This window comes from Barbus barbus (assembly GCF_936440315.1).
Source record: "Barbus barbus genome assembly, chromosome: 46".
Taxonomy (NCBI): domain Eukaryota; kingdom Metazoa; phylum Chordata; class Actinopteri; order Cypriniformes; family Cyprinidae; genus Barbus; species Barbus barbus.
The window spans coordinates 1,048,947-1,069,893 of NC_136724.1; the positions used below are offsets into that span (position 1 = coordinate 1,048,947).

General features: G+C 37.3%; 1 pseudogene across 1 annotated transcript; it reads left to right on the forward strand.

Moving 5' to 3' along the window:
• The first annotated feature begins 17,415 nt into the window (after nt 1-17,415).
• LOC306865003 lies at nt 17,416-20,155 on the forward strand (annotated as a pseudogene). Its single transcript has 5 exons — nt 17,416-17,550; nt 18,518-18,669; nt 18,780-18,866; nt 19,135-19,305; nt 20,037-20,155. The product of its transcript is annotated as an uncharacterized misc_RNA (transcript).
• The last annotated feature ends 792 nt before the right edge of the window (nt 20,156-20,947 follow it).

Consider the following 20,947-nt stretch of genomic DNA (forward strand, 5'->3'; position numbering starts at 1 on the left):
CAGAAATGTAAAACTGAGCCTCGTATTCCTCCTGATATTTGCTTCTTGTTCTCTTCCTGGGTGACATTAAAGTGTGTTTCCAGTTATGGAAACCACATACACACAGCAAATGCAAATTCAATTTTCTTATTTTCTGCCAGTCCTTTGATTGCACAAAAGTGGCACTGTGTGCAGGAAGATTTTCCTTGTGTTTCACACAGCGCTAGCACTCTGTATCTTTCTAGTTTCTTCAGCATAGCAGGATTGTTTGGTTGAGGAGGTTTTGTAAGATCCAAGAGGACAAAGTTTGACTGGTTTTCTGCAGCAAAAAGCATCTTTCAGCAGCGACTGCTCAAAAGTATCAGTGTATTCAGAGTAGTGGTGCTGATTTAACACATTTATTTAGTGTGATTAATTATGGGGGGGGGGGGGGGGGGGGGGTCACACATTAAAGTGATTAATGAATTGCTGTTAAATGCAGTTATGTGAGCCTGAAATATAAGCCTAGAAATGAGGGAAAAAACAAAATATATATATATATTTATATTATATGATAATATAGTTTAGTACTATCACACCAGCAAGAGTGCTGTTTTTCACAATGCAGTGTAAGAGTCAGAGCAAAGACATGCTATAGACCATCTACTTGTTTTTGCACAAACATGACTGACAGTGAAATGGGAAATGCCTTGAGTGCCCTATCTAGTTACCTAATACAATGTGTGTTGGACGTGAATAAAACATTGCAGCCTTAGATTAGTTTCCAAAAATGATTTACTCTATTTTTAGTCAGTGCCGCATACATCAGTGTGTAGATACAGTATGAACTATATACTTTTATTCTAGTACTTCTGGGAATATCTGAATGACTGTAACATCAAATATACAGACCATGGGGTTGAAAAGCCTGTTTGAGCAGCTCTTTCATACATATGAATGATAATCAGCAGTCCTTCTCTGTAGGTCAGCGGCAGAACCAACACTTCTGCAGAAACGCCTTTGGAATATTTAAATCTGTGGATATAAAATATCTATACCGATTCCAGTTTGGTTATACACTACAATTAAAAAGTTTAAGGTTATTATTTCTTTTGTTTTGTGTGTTGTTTAAATTTATCAACAGTGACAGTAAGGACATTTATGTTGCAAAAGATTTCTATTTCAAATAAATGCTGTTCTTTGAACTTTCTATTCATCCGTGAATCCTGAAAAATAAAATGCATCACGTTTTCCACAAAAACACTGGGCAGCATAACTGTTTTCAACATTTATGATAAAAAATTGTCAGAAATAAATTACATATACAAGTTTTACTAGAAAACAGTAATTTTAATAATATTATAAGCCATACTATTCCAATGTATTCCTGTTTTTACTGTATTTCTGATCAAATAAATGTGGCCTTAATCAGAATAAGAGGCTTTTCCCTCCAGACTTTTAAATGGTAATGTACAGAACTTGCCAATAATGATCAATTATAGAAAATAAACCAAATATAGAAACTTAAACTTGTATACCGTAATAAATAAATATGTGAAATAGTAGTAGATATTTTGCATAACATATATTCAGTATATTATACATCATAACCAATACACTGTGTGTGTGTGTATATATATATTATGTTTAGGTTAAAAAAATATAGAAAGAAGGAATATAGAAATATAAAACATTAAAGTGTAAATAGCAATGGATTCTATTTACACCAAGTGCAAATAGCAGTATTTTTTAACGATATGTTATTTACACTAAGTGCAAATAGCTATAGATTCTATTTACACTGTTAAAATAGCAAGGTTTTCTGCTATTTATACTACTTAATCTGCAATTATCTGCACCTCAGTATTGTAGTATTTTATAAAACAGTACGCAATAATAACGTATAGAGTGTAAATTATAGTTTTAATTCAAATTATTAAATGGATGCCACCTTGCTGGGACAAAGCAACTCCCTACACCTACCCTACCCCATACTTTTATTTTCAACTTTTTGATTATTTCCTTCATTTTTATTGAAAATAAATGCCTTTCTGATGCGCATCAAAACGCATGCACCATGCCACTGAAACAGATGCTAATAAGTGCCTTTATTTAGTGTTGACAAACCCAATCACACGTTGGTGGTGGAGTTGGTGTAAATAGCCTTTGCCAACAAGGCGGCATATTTGCACTCAGTGTAAATAGATACTCCGTACTTTTTTTCATTTTACATCTAAACAAAAGCATTCAAGACAAATAAATAATCAAATATAAAAATCACTCCAGCGTGCTCATTACAAAAAAATCAATTATTAAAACTACAAAAGCAGTTAAATCAAGAGCAGCAATCTTTTCTTTAATTGTTAGATTAATGAGACAGATGGCCTTATAGTAAGACCTAATGTACTGCACGGATCTAATATAATGTTACACATCAGATGTTTTCCCCAACAGTTCCTCAAACATTCACTTAAGACATAACAGATTATGTTTGCGTGAATAACCTACTTAATTACTGTAATTCTGTGTATACAGTATGTGTATATTTATCGGCATTGTGCACTGCCACGAGAAGAGAGCTGAGAAAAAGATTGCCTACTCCTCTTAGAAAACATACAAATAAAGATCATTTTAGATGATTAATTACTATTTGGAGCATTGGGATTCCTTGACGAGGACTAAATTAACTCATTTTTGTGAAAACCTAAAATTTTTTTTCACTTTTTTTGTCTGTAGCTCAAAACTAGCCTGTGCGTATTCCGACTCATTTTGCCAGCACGGGCCACAAATGTTTAATTAATATTAAAATTATAAATTACTATTTTAATGTAATGTGTGTGCATGTGTATATACACCTTTTCTAAATAGCCTTTAGAAATTGAAGACAGTGCCATTAGCAAACAGTGAGCAGCTCAAATAACCCACAAAGCTATTGGTGAATTAAACAGCATCTGTGGCATTTCTTCACCTCTGCTGTCTTCCCCAGGGAGCCGCGAGAAATCACTACATGGAGTCACAACCTCTGTTCATTACCACATTAATGTCCTTGCTCACTGCTCACCCTGCTTTTATAGGGGATCACAAATTAATCTGCATCTTAATTAGATGACCTCTAGAGCAGACGCTCATCAGGAAAACAATCAGGAGCATCCATACATACAAACACCGTCCGCTTTCCATGCCGCTGCTAAGATGCATTTCTGCAATTTCAGCTTTAGAAACTTTCTGGAGAGCAGGATCCGGATGCTGTATGTAATGCCGTGTATCTTGTTTCCAGATATTGTCCGTTTTCTAACAAGATCGCATTTAGCAGCCAGGTGTGCTCTAAGATAAGGTTGAGATCGGATTGGAAATTCCACTCCTGAAGTGGATGTTCTCACTTTCTGACCGAATCTGGATGTTTGCAACCAACACAAACAAACCCTAAATACCCCACAGGCAGCAGACATGCTGTGCACTAATTAGACATCAAGCCAGTCATCACTGAAGAATGAGACGACTGTCACACAGTTTACTACACAAGCTCATTCTCTGAGTACAGTAAACACGAGAGTATAATCTAATGCATGCGTTTGTTTGACATTGTTGTATTTGTGTTGCAGAACATTTGCCTTTTAAATCATAGCGTGTCTGTTAGAGCGCAGCCCATTGCCCACAGACCGCTATGCTAATGATGCATTCCCATCGCCACCGGGCAAACGCATGCTAATTTCTGTGCCACACGCTGAACGTCTTATTGCGCAGGCTAATTTGTTTGAACACTATACTTAGTAAGTCAAATAGCAGTCTAGTGATGCAAGCAGTTGTGGGAAGACATGAATGATGATTTGGACCTGCATCAGTTTGTGTCAGATTTGAGTGTGCATCAACAGCACACACTGCAGCAGCTGACTGATACCTTTGAGTGAGAGAGAGTGTGTGTGTGTGTGTGTGTGTGTGTGAGAGAGTGTGTGTGTGTGTGTGTGTGTGTGTGAGAGAGAGAGAGAGAGTGTGTGTGTGTGTGTGTGTGAGAGAGAGAGTGTGTGTGTGTGTGTGAGAGAGAGAGAGTGTGTGTGTGTGTGTGTGTGAGAGAGCGAGTGAGAGAGAGTGAGTGTGTGTGTGTGTGTGTGTGTGTGTGTCGGAGCAGAGATAATCCCTGTCGTGCCGTGGCATATACTTCATGCTCCTGACGCACTGAACTCGATTAGCTACTCCAACTCACTGAACGCAGAAGAGTGATCTACACCAGTGCTCCAGCGACTCACACAGATACTTACTGCATCCTTCATTCTGGAAGAAGTTTTGACAATCAGTCATTTCTACTGTATTTCTACTGTAGATTTATAACAATGATATTTGGAAATTATCTTTCAGTCTCTACAAACCTTTTGAAATCTGCAATGTGAGATGCATAAATGCATGAAGGTTTCAACAAAAATATTGAGCAGCACAACTGTGTTCAACATTGATAATAATCAGAAATGTTTCTTGAGCAGCAAATCAGTATATTAGAATGATTTCTGAAGATCATGGAGTAATGATGCTGAAAATACAGCTTTGATCACAGAAATACATTACACTTGAACAGATATTCAGATATGATATGATATGATAACAGATATGAACAATCCGCATCTACCCAACCAAAAACCGTGGATTAACAGCGATGTTCGAGCAGCCTTGTCAGCGCGGACATCTGTCTTTAAATCCGGAAACGCTGACGATCACAAACAAGCCAGTTACGATCTCAGGAAATCAATCAAAGCTGCCAAACGACGATATAAAAACAAACGTGAAGAACAATTCAAAACCAACAATGCAAGAAGCATGTGGCAGGGTATCAATAACATCACAGATTTCAGAGGGAATAAACCAGCTACTGTGATCATTGCCGCCTCTGTACCGGACGAACTTAATCACTTTTATGCTCGTTTCGAGGCTCACAACACCGCCCACACAGAGCGCGCTCCCGCGGCTGTAGCGGAAGAGGCGAGCGCACTTTCCTTTTCTGTCGCAGATGTAACCCGATCCTTCCGACGGGTGAACATCCGCAAGGCTGTGGGTCCCGATGGCATCCCAGGCCGTGTGCTCCGAGCATGCGCATTCCAACTAGCCGGGGTTTTCACAGACATTTTTAACCTTTCTCTCTCTCTGTCTGTGGTTCCCGCGTGCTTCAAAAAATCCACCATTGTGCCCATACCAAAGAAAAATAAAATCACATGCTTGAATGACTGGAGGCCCATTGCTCTGACACCCATCTTCAGCAAGTGCTTTGAGAAACTCATCAGAGACTACATCTGCTCTGTGCTGCCTGACTCACTGGATCCCCTACAATTTGCATATCGCAGAAACCGTTCCACAGACGATGCTATTGCCTTCACCCTGCACACTGCTCTCTCCCACCTGGAAAATAAGAACACCTATGTGAGAATGCTGTTTGTGGACTACAGCTCAGCATTCAATACCATAGTGCCTGCCACACTGGTTGAGAAGCTCCAGACTCTGGGACTAAACGGATCTCTGTGCAGCTGGATCCTGGACTTCCTGACAGGCAGATGTCAGGTGGTCAGAATGGGCAACAACACTTCATCCCCGCTGACCCTCAACACTGGTGCTCCTCAGGGCTGCGTCCTCAGCCCACTCCTGTACTCCCTGTACACACATGACTGTACAGCAACACACAGCTCCAACGTCATCGTCAAATTTGCTGACGACACAACGGTGATAGGCCTGATCACTGACAACGATGAGACGGCCTACAGAGAGGAGGTGAGAACCCTGACTAAATGGTGTCAAGAGAACCACCTCTCACTCATCATCGACAAGACCAAGGAGCTGGTGGTGGATTTCAGGAGACAGAGCAGAGAACACACACCCATCACCATCGACATGACACCTGTGGAGCGAGTAAACAGCTTCAAATTCCTCGGTGTTCACATCACTGAGGATCTCACATGGTCCGCTCACACAGATGCAGTGCTGAAGAAGACACACCAACGCCTCTTCTTCCTGAGACGGCTGAGGAAGTTTGGAATGAGCCCCAGCATCCTCAGATCATTCTACACCTGCACTGTGGAGAGCATCCTGACCGGCTGCATCACCGCCTGGTTTGGAAACAGCACTGCTGGCAACCGCAAAGCTCTGCAAAGGGTCGTGCGAACTGCCCGTCACATTGTTGGAGGTGAGCTTCCCTCCCTCCAGGACATCTACACCAGGCGGTGTATAAAGAAAGCCCGGAGGATCATCAATGACTCCAGCCACCCGTCCCACAGACTGCTCTCTCTGCTGCCCTCAGGAAGACGTCTCCGCAGCATCCGATCCCGCACTAGCCGACTGAGGGATAGCTTTTTTCCTCAGGCTATCAGGCTAATGAACAGTAAAAACTAATACACCCTACAGCACACTCCCACTTTACAGTACACCACGCACTGCACTTTAATTCCATACAGTTCAAACTGGACTACCAGTACACTACTGCACAAATACAACAATCTTTTTGCCAGCACTGGATACCATCCAATGCACATCCATGACATTTGCACATCCGGTTTATATATAATCTGCTGCATCTTCGCATATTACTGTGTGTATATAACGTAGAATGTGTACTACATACTGTGTATAATGTGTATCGGTAACTGTATGTCTGTCTAATAGTACACTGTGTGTACTGAGTATATGTATGTGTATATTACACATTGTCATCTGTATAAGTCTGTACGTATGTATGGTAATGTCTATATGTAAATTGTTTCTGCACTGTCTGGAGCACGCTCTCAAGAATTTCACTCACGAAGGCACATGTGCTGTGGTGATGTGACAATAAAAGTGATTTGATTTGATTTGATATTATTTGTTAGAAAAACTTGTAAAAATAGTGAAAAACAAAATCACAATTACCATATTTATCATCTGTCGTTAGTGCTTTAATGTTTTTGAAAGAGGTCTCTTCTGCTCACCAAGGCTGCATTTATTTGATCAAAACTACAATAAAGAAAATATAACATATTATTTTTATTTCAAATAGCTGTTTTCTATGTGAATATCTGTTAAACAGTAATGTATTTCTGTGATCTGCAGCTGTATTTACAGCATCATTACTCCAGTCTTCAGTGTCACATGATCTTCAGAAATCATAATAATATACTGATTTACTGCTCAAGAAACATTTCTGATTATTATCAATGTTGAACACAGTTGTGCTGCTCAATATTTTTGTGGAAACCGTGATACATTTTATTTTTCAGGATTCACAGATGAATAGAAAGTTCAAAATAACAGCATTTATATGACATATAAATCTTTTGTAAAATTATAAATATCTTAACTGTCACTTTTGATCAATTTAATGCATCCTTGATGAGTAGTACTAGTTTATTGAAAAAAAAATAAAAATCTTACTGACCCAAATCTGTTGAAATGTAGTGTACATAATAGAAACATAACTTATTAATGATGGTACATAATGATACTTATTTTTATATTCATTTTAAAATAATGGAAATGTCTTGTATTTGACTGACTTGTTCATTGCAGTGGTGCAGGTCTGTCACCCGTGATTAACTATTTGACATTTATCGAATCCATTTTCTTCTGAAGGTTTCACAGAAGCACTACTGCATGCATTTAGATCATGTTTTTATCATGCAGGATGCTACAGAAGGTCGAATAGACACATTTTAGACCAACATGCAACACAATGTTCTGTATAGCAGCATGTTTGCCATTACTTTTCTTTTACACACACTTTTTAATTGGAATGCATTTTAAATGTCAATATATAATTCGCATACCAGTATATACAATTGACCTACACCCCTGAATGATTTCACAAAGACAAAATACATTATTTAAACCAGATGCATATTCAGTAGCATATTTTTTAACCAAGGTTGGTTGAATACCTTGCTCATGTTGTAATGTCCAATTCTCTGTGATTTATTTATTTGAATTAATTATTTTATTGTGTTAAAGAATTCAAGGATAACAGTACATGCATATTTTCAAATAACATGCATTATTTATGACGCTGGTGAGACAGTCAATTTAAACATCTCATAAGACTGACCGTCCAAATCTCTCAAATCTGGATCTGATTTACTCTGAGATTTTAGTTTGCACTTCATGTCATGTCAGTAACAACCAGCAGCACGACACTGGCTTAACTGTGCCATAATTTCATTTGCATAATCGAAGAAAAATTGATTTAGCGAATCAAAGTTAATGTCTAATCTTATGAGGATTTCAGAAAATAATGTGCATGTACAGATTGTACAGTAGGCTGATGACCTTACATAACCTGCAGTCAAAACATCTAGGTTAATATAGTAATATGTTTTCTTTCTTTTTTATGAATTCTCTATTATTTATTATTTATTTATTATGTATATTCATTCATTGCAAATGCATTTGTAACTAAACCATGTATTTAGAATAGCGTGTACAAAGTTTTATCAAATTTAACGTCGTAAATAATCTTACATATCATGGTTAAACAAATGTATTAATTATCATTTTAAGAAGATTTACATTTTGCGATTGAAAAGCAGGAATCACAATACAGCCTAATATGAATATTACATTAAAAAAAAACTTGCATAAAAGTACTGCACATTTCAAAGTCAAACCATAGCACTGTTTCAGAGCAGTTCACCATCGATGAATATCATGCAGCAGACTGAGAGAGAAGTGCTTATTAATCTCTCTCATCTTTTTGACTGAGCCACTGGCAATAGTACAGCATAAATATTTCAAAATAAGAATCCTGGGGTGTTTCAGGCATGTTTATAGTCCTGCATTTTGATGGCCACTTGATTTTGTTTTATCCAAAGCATTGCAAAATGCAATAATTGGAGATGCAAGTTGCTCAGGAATACATTTGGACATTTGCCCATGTGTCTCTGAGAGAACAACATTCGACAGCTGCATCTTATGCATGATGTAAGATTGAAAATAATTAATCTGCACTTTATAAATAAAAAACTGAAACGTATTACTATTTTTTTGTGTGTGTGTATTTAAATTCTGTTTAAAAACTCACCACACAACATTAATGGACAAAAACTGTACTTTTTTTAAAGCCATCTGTTTTCTGAAAAAAATGACACCTTGCACTTGAACATAGCACATTCTGTTAGAATTCTACAGTCAAATAAACAAAATATGTAAAAATGACCTATTTTACCCTTAGGTTTTAAAGGGTTACAAAAAGATGTTAATCAGAGGAACACAAATAAGATGCAAAATAATGAATACAATTCAAGATTACAAATTTTAGAAACATATTTGTTCTTTCTGGCAGGCTAAAATATACAACTGGCACAATATGCTGTGAAACACACTGAGAAATATATCTTAAAGAGTGCACTGAATTAAACCTCAAGGACTGTATATGAAAAATTGTATAACTCTTTCACAGCTCAGGAAATGTAAACTTATTATGAATGTCATATGTTTCTCTTATGTTGCTAAAGTTTAATGAGAATAGCATAGTTTGTTTCTTTTGGTCTTGGAAGAATTTGATGAGAAAAAAAAACCTAGAAAAGTTCACAGATTTGGTAAAAGGTTTGTTATAAATGAGCATGGATTATGGTAAAGATCAGGAGCAGATGTCTGGTGAAACAGATGCCAGCACTAAAGATGATGCGAATCCAAGAGTTTCACAACAATAAAACATGTCAGCTTGAACACATTTAGACTCGCGTCTAGATTACCTATCTGCTCAGGCTTCTGCCGTTTTCATGCATACCTTGTTAGTCACAAATTAATTACGTTTTGCGAGCTGTAAAGGCCTTTGAGAATTGAACACACCCCTTGAGCCTCATTAGTAGGAAATGTGTAACTATAACATCAAGCTGCATCGAACTACTTGCCATTTAACAGACCCTTTAATCCAAATGACTTACTGTTCACTAATTGCAGAAACTGTTCTCCTGAAGCATCCTGAGGTTAAGAGCCCTCTTAAGAGGCACAAAATTGACATAAATAATTCACTTTCTTGGGTCATACATATACTTTGGATCAAGCCAGGAACTTTTTCTTAGTAGCCCAGAACTGACCACAACCTTAAAACTTATAAATAAATGAATGAATGAATAAATACATAAATAAATACAGTATACATACTGATTTATAAATAAATATTGGAAATTTGATTTCAAATATAAAATAAAATAGTATTAAATAATAATAATAAAGTAAAATTGTGTAGTATATATATGCATGGGATGATAAGTGAATGATTGAATGAATAAATAAATAAATGTTATTTTATTTTATCGATATTGCTATTAAAAGTATGCAACAATGAACCTGTTCTATTAAATGTATCTTAAATAAATAAATAAATGATAAATGACTAATTTATGTTTTGGTTTCTCACTTTATCCCATTAGGTGTCCATCAGAGAGATGATTGCAGAACCCTTGCAATCCATTTCAGTGAAATCCAGTCAGCACAACAACATGTAAATGTGCTGTGAAGCTCAGTAATAAATATTACAGCAATTATCATGTCTGTATGCTTGAATGGCAGGAATCTTTTCCACTTTATTTATTTCAATCCCCCTCTATTTTGCTTTTATTTTCTTCTCACCTCTGTTTTTCCTCTTTCCACCTTTTAAGTTCTTCTTAAGTGTGTCATTACGGTAAAAAGAAGAGGGTCAGTCTATTACTTTTAATTCTGGTTCATCATTACACTGTGAAAATCAAATAACTTTTAGGTCCTTGAGTGTGGTTCTCTTCCGCGGCTCATCAGAAAAGCTATTTCCTGCAATTTTTACGGATGTGAGAGCAAGCCATTGAATTTTCTTTTCTCAAATGAGATGGTGCATTTTTCAGACAAGAAATGAGTCTCGATGTTCACAGGCAAACTCTGTCTTCATTTCCATGCACGCTAAATAAATGGAAATTTAATTTGGTGCGTTAATAAAACGCCATGCTCGTGACTGGTTCATTTATTTGGCCACTACACCAACAGAACAGAAAAACCTGTGCATGGTGCATACAGGGAAAAAAGTACATTCAAATCATATTCTGATACTTTCAAATCTGCTGCATTTAAATATCAGCTGGTTTGCTGTAAACAATCGTTTGGCTTCAGTTGCTTGACAAGCTGCAAAACATTTCTAGTTTAAAATAGTAAAAAAATGATTTAAAAAGAGATATGCAAAATTTGCTGTCTACAGCCTGTTTCCATCCAACTGGCCTTTTACCGATAAAATGGTGTGTGTCATGACGTCATCCATAAAAAAAAAAAAATTGTTGCATACCTTTTGGTGTATCGCAAAAAAATGTTGCCGTTGAGCTGTTTCCATACATAATTTATCCTATTGCGTAAATTATAGGCTAGGCTAGCTGTTCTTCATCCATTTGAAACAAAAAAAATCCTATATTAAATTGTATAGGCCTACATAAAATAATATTTATTAAGTGTCATGAGTTTTTTTTTTTTTTTTTGTACTTTGTTATAGACTAGATCGATAGGCCACTGTTGATAATCAAGCAATGATCAGAAAAAGTTGCAGTTGTATTATTATCATTTTTCTGATTAAAATTTATAGGAAATAGGAATGTTCATTCCGGCTATTTTATTTCTCCTAGCCGACGGTCGTTAAGCCATATTAACTGTTAACCGACAAGATTATGTTAAATTACAATTGAATTAAATTTAAATTGATAGGTGGCTTGACCCATTACAAATACCTAAATTAGTTTTCCAGGGATTCATTTTATACAGGCAAAGAGCAGCATAAACAACATGAACGTGAGGATTCACGCACCCGCAGCGCTTCTGCAAACGGAGAAAAACATAAGCTATTATATATTAAAGAAACAGGCCCATATGCTAAATATATTTTTCTAAATAATTAATGAATTAACAAAACGAAAGAAAAAAAACCCTGCAACAATTAGCAGCCTATATGCAGAATTTCAGTTCATTTTTGTGAAAGCGGCATTTATTTCACAAAAGTACGTTTTGTTTTTTATTGTGAATGTACACAAATAAAATAAATATTTTCACTAGTTTTGAATAATGTCTTACTCTTATGTGACCACAAATGAAGGAGTAGGCTAGTGCAAGTTGTTTCCACTTTTACAAGGAAAAAAACAAACATAAAGACACAAGCGATCCCGCCGGCGCCTCGCACGCACAGTTAAACACAGCCTACTGACTCCACAACACAGCCTGTTCATGTCATAATAAAATACAGTCAGACAAAAATATTGAAGAAACATGAAAAAAATATTTTATTTCCCCTCACTCCACAACAAATCATTTAAATTTAACGGTAGAAAGAACTCAGAACAAAGCAAGAATAAAAATATAAGAAGCTAACAAGCCAAAACAAATGAATTTAAACTTTTGTACTTCACGTTCATGTAAAACAAAATGTGCTTGGCATAATATCACGGGGTTATGGTGGTCAAGCTGAAAGGCACGGACTACATTTATTATTGTATAAAATAATTTTGGATACAATTTAATAATATGAATATGATTTAATACGCTTCTGAACTACAGGGAAACGGTGCTTTAACGTGAGCAACACCATGTACACAGACGCTGCCTATAGGCTAATTCTGTCATGTGACTCCATATTTATTTGCGTTAAAGCTCCTTTTCTCAACAAAAAGTGTTTCCAAACAAATTTTTGTGACATTTGAAGTATCAATATGAAATTTATGCGCTAAAGTTAAACGGAAAAAGATTTTGTCGACACATGAGAAATTTAATCGATAATTGGCATTTCCATCAGCTATATCGTAAATATTTTAAAGCGCTAAATATTTTTTTCGCAAAAAAATCCTTGGATGGAAACCTGGTTAATGTGAAGTCTTTCTCTGGACGACTGTGACACATGGGATTTTATTTCTTTAACCTGGGTGCATGTGGCTCCTCTTCGTCAACTGACTTCTTCAATTGGATAGTTGAAGCTCAATTGGACAAGCTTTCCAAGCAAGTCATATTCCATCAAGTTTTGGTTCAGACAGTTGGCTGTGTCTTTCTCAAGGACTGAGGTGACATTACTCACGGTCAAAATGATGAAAAAGTGAAATGTTCAGGAGTCCATCAAGCTTTTGGATGATTTGGGCGAGCATCAGTTGAGCAAACACGCTCTTCAACTTACAGTTCACTTGACACTGTCTAATGTTTCATGTTGAACAAGTTATTTAATTGAATCTGTAATTCAAAGGGCGGTGATAGCATAGCTGGGAGGCAAATGTTTTAATAAGACTGCACACAAAGCCACTGCACAGCCTCATTAATCAAGGTTGCTTGAATGACACTGTAAAAAGGCAAACAACCTGAAAAACACTGATAAAATTCTATTGAGGTGTTGCTTTTTCCAGACACTTGTCTGCTGCGAACACTTTCTGAATCAAATGAACAGTTCAGTGTTCAGTTATCTAGTTCCACCCATGCGATTTGCAGATCAATCAATTTCAAGATAAATCACCAGTGCTGTCTTCCTCTGCGAAACCACCCATGACCGAGACAAAGATAACACAATGAGCTGAATGTAAGTGTTATCGGGAGATAGCTGTAATTGCTGTTGATTCCAGCACAACACATAAACAGGAGTCAGTGTGACTCTTTGACATCAGGACAGGAGTTTGAACCGAAGCCAGTAGCAGTTGTAGAAGTTGTTGTGAAGTGTGGTGCATTTTAATAGAAAAAAAAAAAGTTAATAGAAAAGCTGGAGATTATTTGTTAAATGGGTAATGAACACTGTAAAAAAAAAAAAAAAAAAAAAGTTGAGCAAACTTAAAAATTTAAGACAACCAGTTTCAGCAGATTTTTGAGTTCTCTCAACTTATTTTTTTAGGAGATTTTTGAGTTTTCTCAAAAATTATTTTTGTTTCTTTGTTTTTTTATTTTACAGTGAAGCCATAAAAGCCATGTCTATTTTAATGCTGACACAATATCAGATATGTTTATATAATAATAATAATACGTTACATTTATATAGCGCTTTTCTGGGTACTCAAAGCACTTTACATTGTGAGGGGGATCTCCTCGTGCAGCATTCACCTGGATGATGCGACGGCAGCCATATTGTGCCAGAACACCCACCACACACCAGCTTACTGGTGGAGAGGAGACAGAGTGATAAAGCCAATCAGTGTATGGGGATGATTAGGAGGCCATGATGGTCAGAGGCCAATGGGCAAATTTGGCCAGGATGCCGAGGTTACACCTCTACTCTTTTTTGAAGGACATCCTGCGATTTTTAATGACCACAGAGAGTCAGGACCTCGGTTTAACATCTCATCTGAAGGACGATGCTTTTTACAGTATAGTGTCCCCGTCACTATACCGGGGCGTTAGGATCCACACAGACCACAGAGTGAGCACCCCCTGCTGGTCTAACTAACACCTCTTCCAACAGCAACCTAGTTTTCACCGGAGGTCTCCCATCCAGGTACTGACCAGGCTCAAACCTGCTTAGCTTCAGTGGGCAACCAGTCTTGGGCTACAGGGTGATATGGCTGCTGGTATATGCTTGCTACAATGAAACACTATTTGAATGAGTCGTTGAATTGTGCACTCAACCAATTAGTTCAAAAATGCATTTTCATTGGCAGACTTGAACAAGTAATTTACTCAATTGATTTGAAAATGATAAATGTTGCTAAAAAAGTATGTTTTATTTTATTTCAGTAAACTTTTTTCTCCAACTAACTATGTTTTTTTGTTGTTTTTTAAAGGTTTTAATTTTAATCTTAGTTACCTATAAAACTCTGGTAAAAAGTTAAAATATTATCTAAAATGAAACTACTAATTATCTGATGAAAGTTGAATCCTTTTACTAAAACACATTTATCAGCCAATGAGTCAAAACCAGCATTCAGCTTTGGTGGGATTTTACTGATTCATGACATCAATCTAGAAGTGGTTGCCAGTGCTTTTCTGATTTACACAAATATTTGTACAAGCCAATTTCCTAACATGCTAAAACACTCACTTTAACATTCAATATCGTCTACTTAAAACCAGAGCTCAAAAACTACTTTAAGAACACAAGACATATTTGTGCAAAGTAATGGGAGATTTGGCTCTAAATAATAGTGTAGGTCAGCACCTTTCTTTAGGTCAGAGGAATGAAGGCCACCTAATGGGCCACTAAATGTAATTTATCCCTCAAGACGTTTATATGCTTTAAAACACTTTATATGAAATATCATCTGTCCTCAAAGGAATCCCAATTACCACAGTGATTCTGATGAAACATTGATACAATTTAGCCAAAGGACTTCTGAAAGGATTTCCAATATGACTGATCAAGTTTTATTAAATTACCAAGCCAAAACAATTGGATTTTGACTTAACAGAGACCTAAAGGAGACTAACAGCTGCTTTTCTAAGTGCTTAGACCCACAATTTTTAGACTCTGCTGTTTGGCGGTACATAATCACCCGCTTCGGATGTTATCACTCTATTGAACAGGCGTTATCAGTGGATATCAGGTCATAGATATGGGCCAGAAGGGTCCTGCTGCGTCTACTGGTAGCTCAGAATGCTGTTATCAGTGGATATCAGGTCATAGATATGGGCCAGAAGGGTCCTGCTGCATCTACTGGTAGCTCAGAATGCTGTTATCAGTGGATATCAGGTCATAGATATGGGCCAGAAGGGTCCTGCTGCGTCTACTGGTAGCTCAGAATGCTGTTATCATCTTTTGATATGGTTAATCGCCGATTCAAATGCCGGAGGTCTAGTGGAACGCGGCGACGTTGCGGTATTTCTCGATTGGTATTTTCAGGTAGGAGCATTTAAATGATACAACCGAGCATTTAGACTGTGATTAATTAGTCAATAAGCGAAAACCACACAGAAAATGTGTTTTAAAGTGGCGTGACATGAGCGTTGACATGAGATAACCGTGTTAGCATGTAATTAGCATGTTTTTACATGTATGAAGCTAATGGGGAATTTAAGTTTACTAGTTAAACGCAAAGTTAGCCTATAAAAATGACTTTTTCCACACTGTAAGACAATTAGGCTTATTGCTTATTGTCTATCTGCTCAGTAATGCTTTACTGAAGCTATAACGTTATCATACTCATGTTGAGTGAAATATTCAAACCCAGGACGTATTTTATGGCTGTTTGGTACATTTGGAAACCTTGGGATCTTGACTGGAATGTAAAATAAAATTCTGTGGGTTTGAACATAGCTCTTGGTAATGCATGAGGAACCTTAGGGTAACGTTATAACGTTAAATTTAATCAGGCTGCTGTTCTACTAGCACACCTGTCACCTGTGACTGTTAGCTAGAAGCTTACAATTACATTCATGCAGAAGACGAACACTGGCAATCTATTACAAATAAATAGACTGTGCTCCGTGTTTAAGCAGTGATTTAGGCTAACAAACATGTATTGCTGTCCACAACATTGAACTTAAAAGATAAAACCTAAAGACACAGGTCTGTCTACTGCTATCTGTCTGCCTGTGTAACATTAATGTCTCTTTACCTAATTTTTTGTCTCCCTTTACAGCATCAATTTCCAGAGGATTTCTATAAGTGCAAGGACTTCTGTGGTAAGTATTTTTTTATTACTTGAATGCTCTATATCTATGTAAATCAATCCATAATTAGGTTTTGGGCCAAGCTGTTTAGAGAGAGGGCCCGTTCACAAATCTGTCTTGTGCAAGTTTCTCTCTGTGTATGTTTTAGGTTGAAGATGGCCCAGAGAGGTAAGCCTTACAGTTGCTAATCTAGACGCATTAGGCGAGTGTGTCTGAGAATGATGGTATGATCTGCAAAATCCACACTTACCCTCTTTTTTTATTGCTGGTTTATTACTGACTGTTGTTGTTCAACAAGAGAAAACGCACATTAATGAGGAACAAAGGGAAACCTTGAAATCCTTTTGTAAGGAGGGAATGACACGTGTTGGCTCACCCTTAATACCAAGAGCTGCATCAGCTACTGGATTGGACACCAGTGTCATAGAAGTATGATTTACTTCAGTGCCATTCTAACAATCAACATGTCAGATAAATATATCATTCTGCTGTACTGCTTGTATAAATTAAGTGTTTTCTTAACATTCAGTTTAAGTGGTGTAATACTCCTTTGTTATTTTTCGTTTTTCTCTTTCAGAACTGGATCGGTAATTACAAAAGGTCATTTAAAGCATCGTCTGATCCCCGGTGATCAAAGGCCAAAGCTCACATCCGAGATCTGTCACCATACAATCTTTTTTGTAAGGACATTCTCAGAAACAAAGGTAAGAGACTATATTTAACGGATGCTTTTAATTGTTATACTAAATGGTTTGTTGTTGTACATAGCGGCCGTGTTTACATCAGGGAATTACAAGAATCGTGAAACTGATTTTCAGGATAGTATTTGGCTAGTACTTTACACATGCAACTTTATTGTCTCTGTATGAATTTACTTTAAATAAGAGATTCTGTGACTCTAAAGTGTTAAGTTTTCTGTGCATCTATTTTTCCTCGGGCACAATGAAAGATTTTAAGGGCAGGTGGTCCACATTAGGGAAAGATGAGAAGCAGAAATACTGTCAAGAGGCAGCAGCACACAGCCCTGAGATGAGGGAACTCAGAATTAAAATGCATCTGTAGAAGCTGAAATTAGAGGTTTGGAAGAAGCTTCATGTGCTGGGCATTAGTGGTATCATTATAGTTTTAAGGTGCGGTCACACTGCACTTTTCATTCCATTGACTTTCATTCATATAGATGTGAAAGCGTCAGACTGGAAACGTAAGGCCATGCAAAATGTTTTCGTGTTTTGCTGTGTTCCAAAGTTCAAGTTTGGTGAACCCTAACCTGCGAATTCGCATGATGTGAAACCGTATTACCAACAAAAGATTGATGCGTCACTGCATGACCTCGTTGCTGAATTAAAAGAACATACAATGAAAACTGCAGCGCTGCAGGAAAGTGTAGTATATTGTAAGTTTTTACATTTTAGATGTATTATTATATGTTATGTCTTAAATATAAGTTTTCAAAAAGACACTGCAGAGCATGACATCATATGAGGACTGTTGCAGCATCCGAGGGAATTTTGCATGCTCAAAGTAGTGTGACTTTAGATGCAAGGATGATCAACAGCAATTGTGAATGATGTGAGCAAAACATTGTGACAAACAACTAGATTGTTTATCTGTATGATGATTTTTTTATCATTTCAAATGAACTCATCGCAAATAAATATTCCAGCTGATTTTTGTTTACAAGGCTATCAGCATCAAATATTCTCACATTGAAGAGATTGTCAAAGGCTTATACCACCCTCTCAAACTAAATTCCTACTGGCTTGGCTAGTCTATTAAGATCAAGGTGGTCAGTTGAAGCATTAGTAGTCGCATATGAGTCAAATTATCAGTTGGATATTGGACTCTATGTAAACACAGCTAATGTATAGTTAGTGTAATAACTTATTTGACACCTGTGATAGCACTGTTTTCATGTACTGCCCATCCCTGTTAAGAGTTGTTTCTTCAGTGTATGTTGGATTTTTAAAAGTAGGTTTTGTCTATTTTGTGTATAATCAATTATTTACTATTTTTGTGGTTGTCTAGTTTATCTAATATTGTAAAGGTGTCCAAGCTTGAGGCTTTGGCTGTGGAAACAGCCATTTTATCATTTGACCGCCAAAAGTCCAGCTTAGAGGTTTATGAACTGAGCAGCAAAGGAGCCACTGATTTCCTTGACTCAACGGACAGTGAACAACTTTGCACTGCATTTCAAAGGTGATATTGGATATATGAAAATCCACAGAAATAGACTCAGGCCCGTAATAGTACAAATATACATAATACAGTTTTATGAAATTAATTGTTGTATTTTGTTACATCTGTAGCCAGCTCCTCAGCCGCAACACCCAGTATCAAAGATAAAGTCAATGTGCTGTTGGGAAAAGTGCAAGATCTGTTCAACCAAAAATATAGTAAGCATATGTTCAAACTCTTTTTAAGACTGATGTAAAGAAACTGTTTATCTTGATAACATAAAATACCTTCATGTATCCATTGCATTATTATCAAATGATTAAATTATGTATCTAATGTGCCCATCAACCATAAGATTTCAACACCTTGCCAAAATGACTGTTTGCAGACTGTACACGGACTATCAACAGGAGGGGAGGGTCACAATTGTCCAACTGTGTAACATTGTGTAATGTGTGCATGCATGCATGTGCCCATGTCTTTCAGAGGAGGCCGGAGGTACTGGAAAGCTCCCCTACCAGTCCCTGCTGAATCGGGGCATGACCATAAAAGTTACTGGACTGCCCAACAGCCTTACCCTCAAGAAGCCATCCTTTTATGGAAGAAACCAATTGGAAGCCATTTTGAAAGCTGCTGAGGAGATTTCATTTGAAATAAGTACGTGACATTAACAGTGGTTGTGTTTCTCCACTTGTGTTTCAGCAGACCATTTGGCTCTATGCAAAGTGGGGAAAATACGTTAACTTAAGAATAATACAGGCCTACATGTGAGTTTTTGTTTAGTGCTGGGCCATTGCGTCTCTCTCTGTCCCTTAACCTCAACCGGATGAGGCGGATGGCTGCCCAACCTGCTTAAGGCTTCTGCCTCTTAAAATGAAGTTTTTCCTTGCCTCTGTTGCCTAGTGCTTGCTTATGGTGGGAATTGTTGGGTCTCTTTTAATGATATTATAAAAAGTATGGTCTAGACCTACTCAGTTTGAAAAGTGCTGTGGAATAACTTTGCTGTGGGCACTATGTAAATAAAATTGAATTAAACTGAAACAGATTCAGGTTATAGATTATGTATATGACTTTGAGCGTTTGTAAGGGATGTGACACTATTTCTCAGTTGGAGTTTCATCATTATAGTGCAACACATTTTCTAAAAAGGCACCTCTCCAGAATATCCTTTAGCTTTTTAGTTGAACGTGACTAGTGACTGTGATGGCCCTTGGCAATGATTTACATCTTTTTCATGCTCATCAAACTATTCAGTAATTAAATGAGAGATGGTTACGTTAGTTTATTGAACTACAGTATGGTCGGGTGCAGGAGATGGCAGGTGGGTATGGAACCGGTAGAAGCAGACAGGTGTAACGGTGGCTGAACTTGAATCTTGTCTTTTGCAGGTGGAGCGGGAATCACGGGGAACCAGAGAAGGCACACACCGCCGACCAGGAGCGGACACTCGGGAATCGCTGGAGCTGGAAGTACTAGGATCCTAGGAGCACAGAACGCAGATAAGTAGATTTAGCAGGTTAGTAACGATTGCACCCAAAGTGCAATCGTTACTAAGGCTGTGGTAGCTTTTAGCAGTCTTCCTTCTCATGAACGAGACCAGACATCGAGTGTTTGACGGTGTGTGTCTTTACATTTACATTTTACATTTATTCATTTAGCTGACGCTTTTATCCAAAGCGACTTACAATTGCTATATATGTCAGAGGTCGCACGCCTCTGGAGCAACTAGGGGTTAAGTGTCTTGCTCAGGGACACATTGGTGTCTCACAGTGGATTCGAACCCAGGTCTCTCACACCAAAGGCATGTGTCTTATCCACTGCGCCATCACCACCCCTCTTTATAGGGAGAGGTGACAAGGAGCGTGACGAGGAGCAGGTGAGTGTAATCAGAACACAGGTGAGAGTGATCGCTGTGATTGTGGTGGCAGAACCTGGCAGATCTGTGACAGTGTTTGAAGCCTTGACCACATATACGATCGCTCATGAAACCACAGACCAACCACAAAGTGTTCATTACCTTTTATTTCAACAAAGTCCTTCTTAACAAATACTAGAGCGGTAAAAGATACATTAGACTTGTCATGTAAAAATTTACCAAAGAATTGTTAAAAAAATAAAAAGTACATAAATATAATGCAAAACCATTTGCTATTTATTAAATCAACCAAACCAATGATTTAAAGCACAGTTAGTAATTCAATTAAATATGAAAATATTATGTTTGTTGTGTCTTAGAAAGCTGTCCAATCAAATATTCTCAGCCAAGTACTGGGGAAATCAAAACTAAAGTCATCTTTTT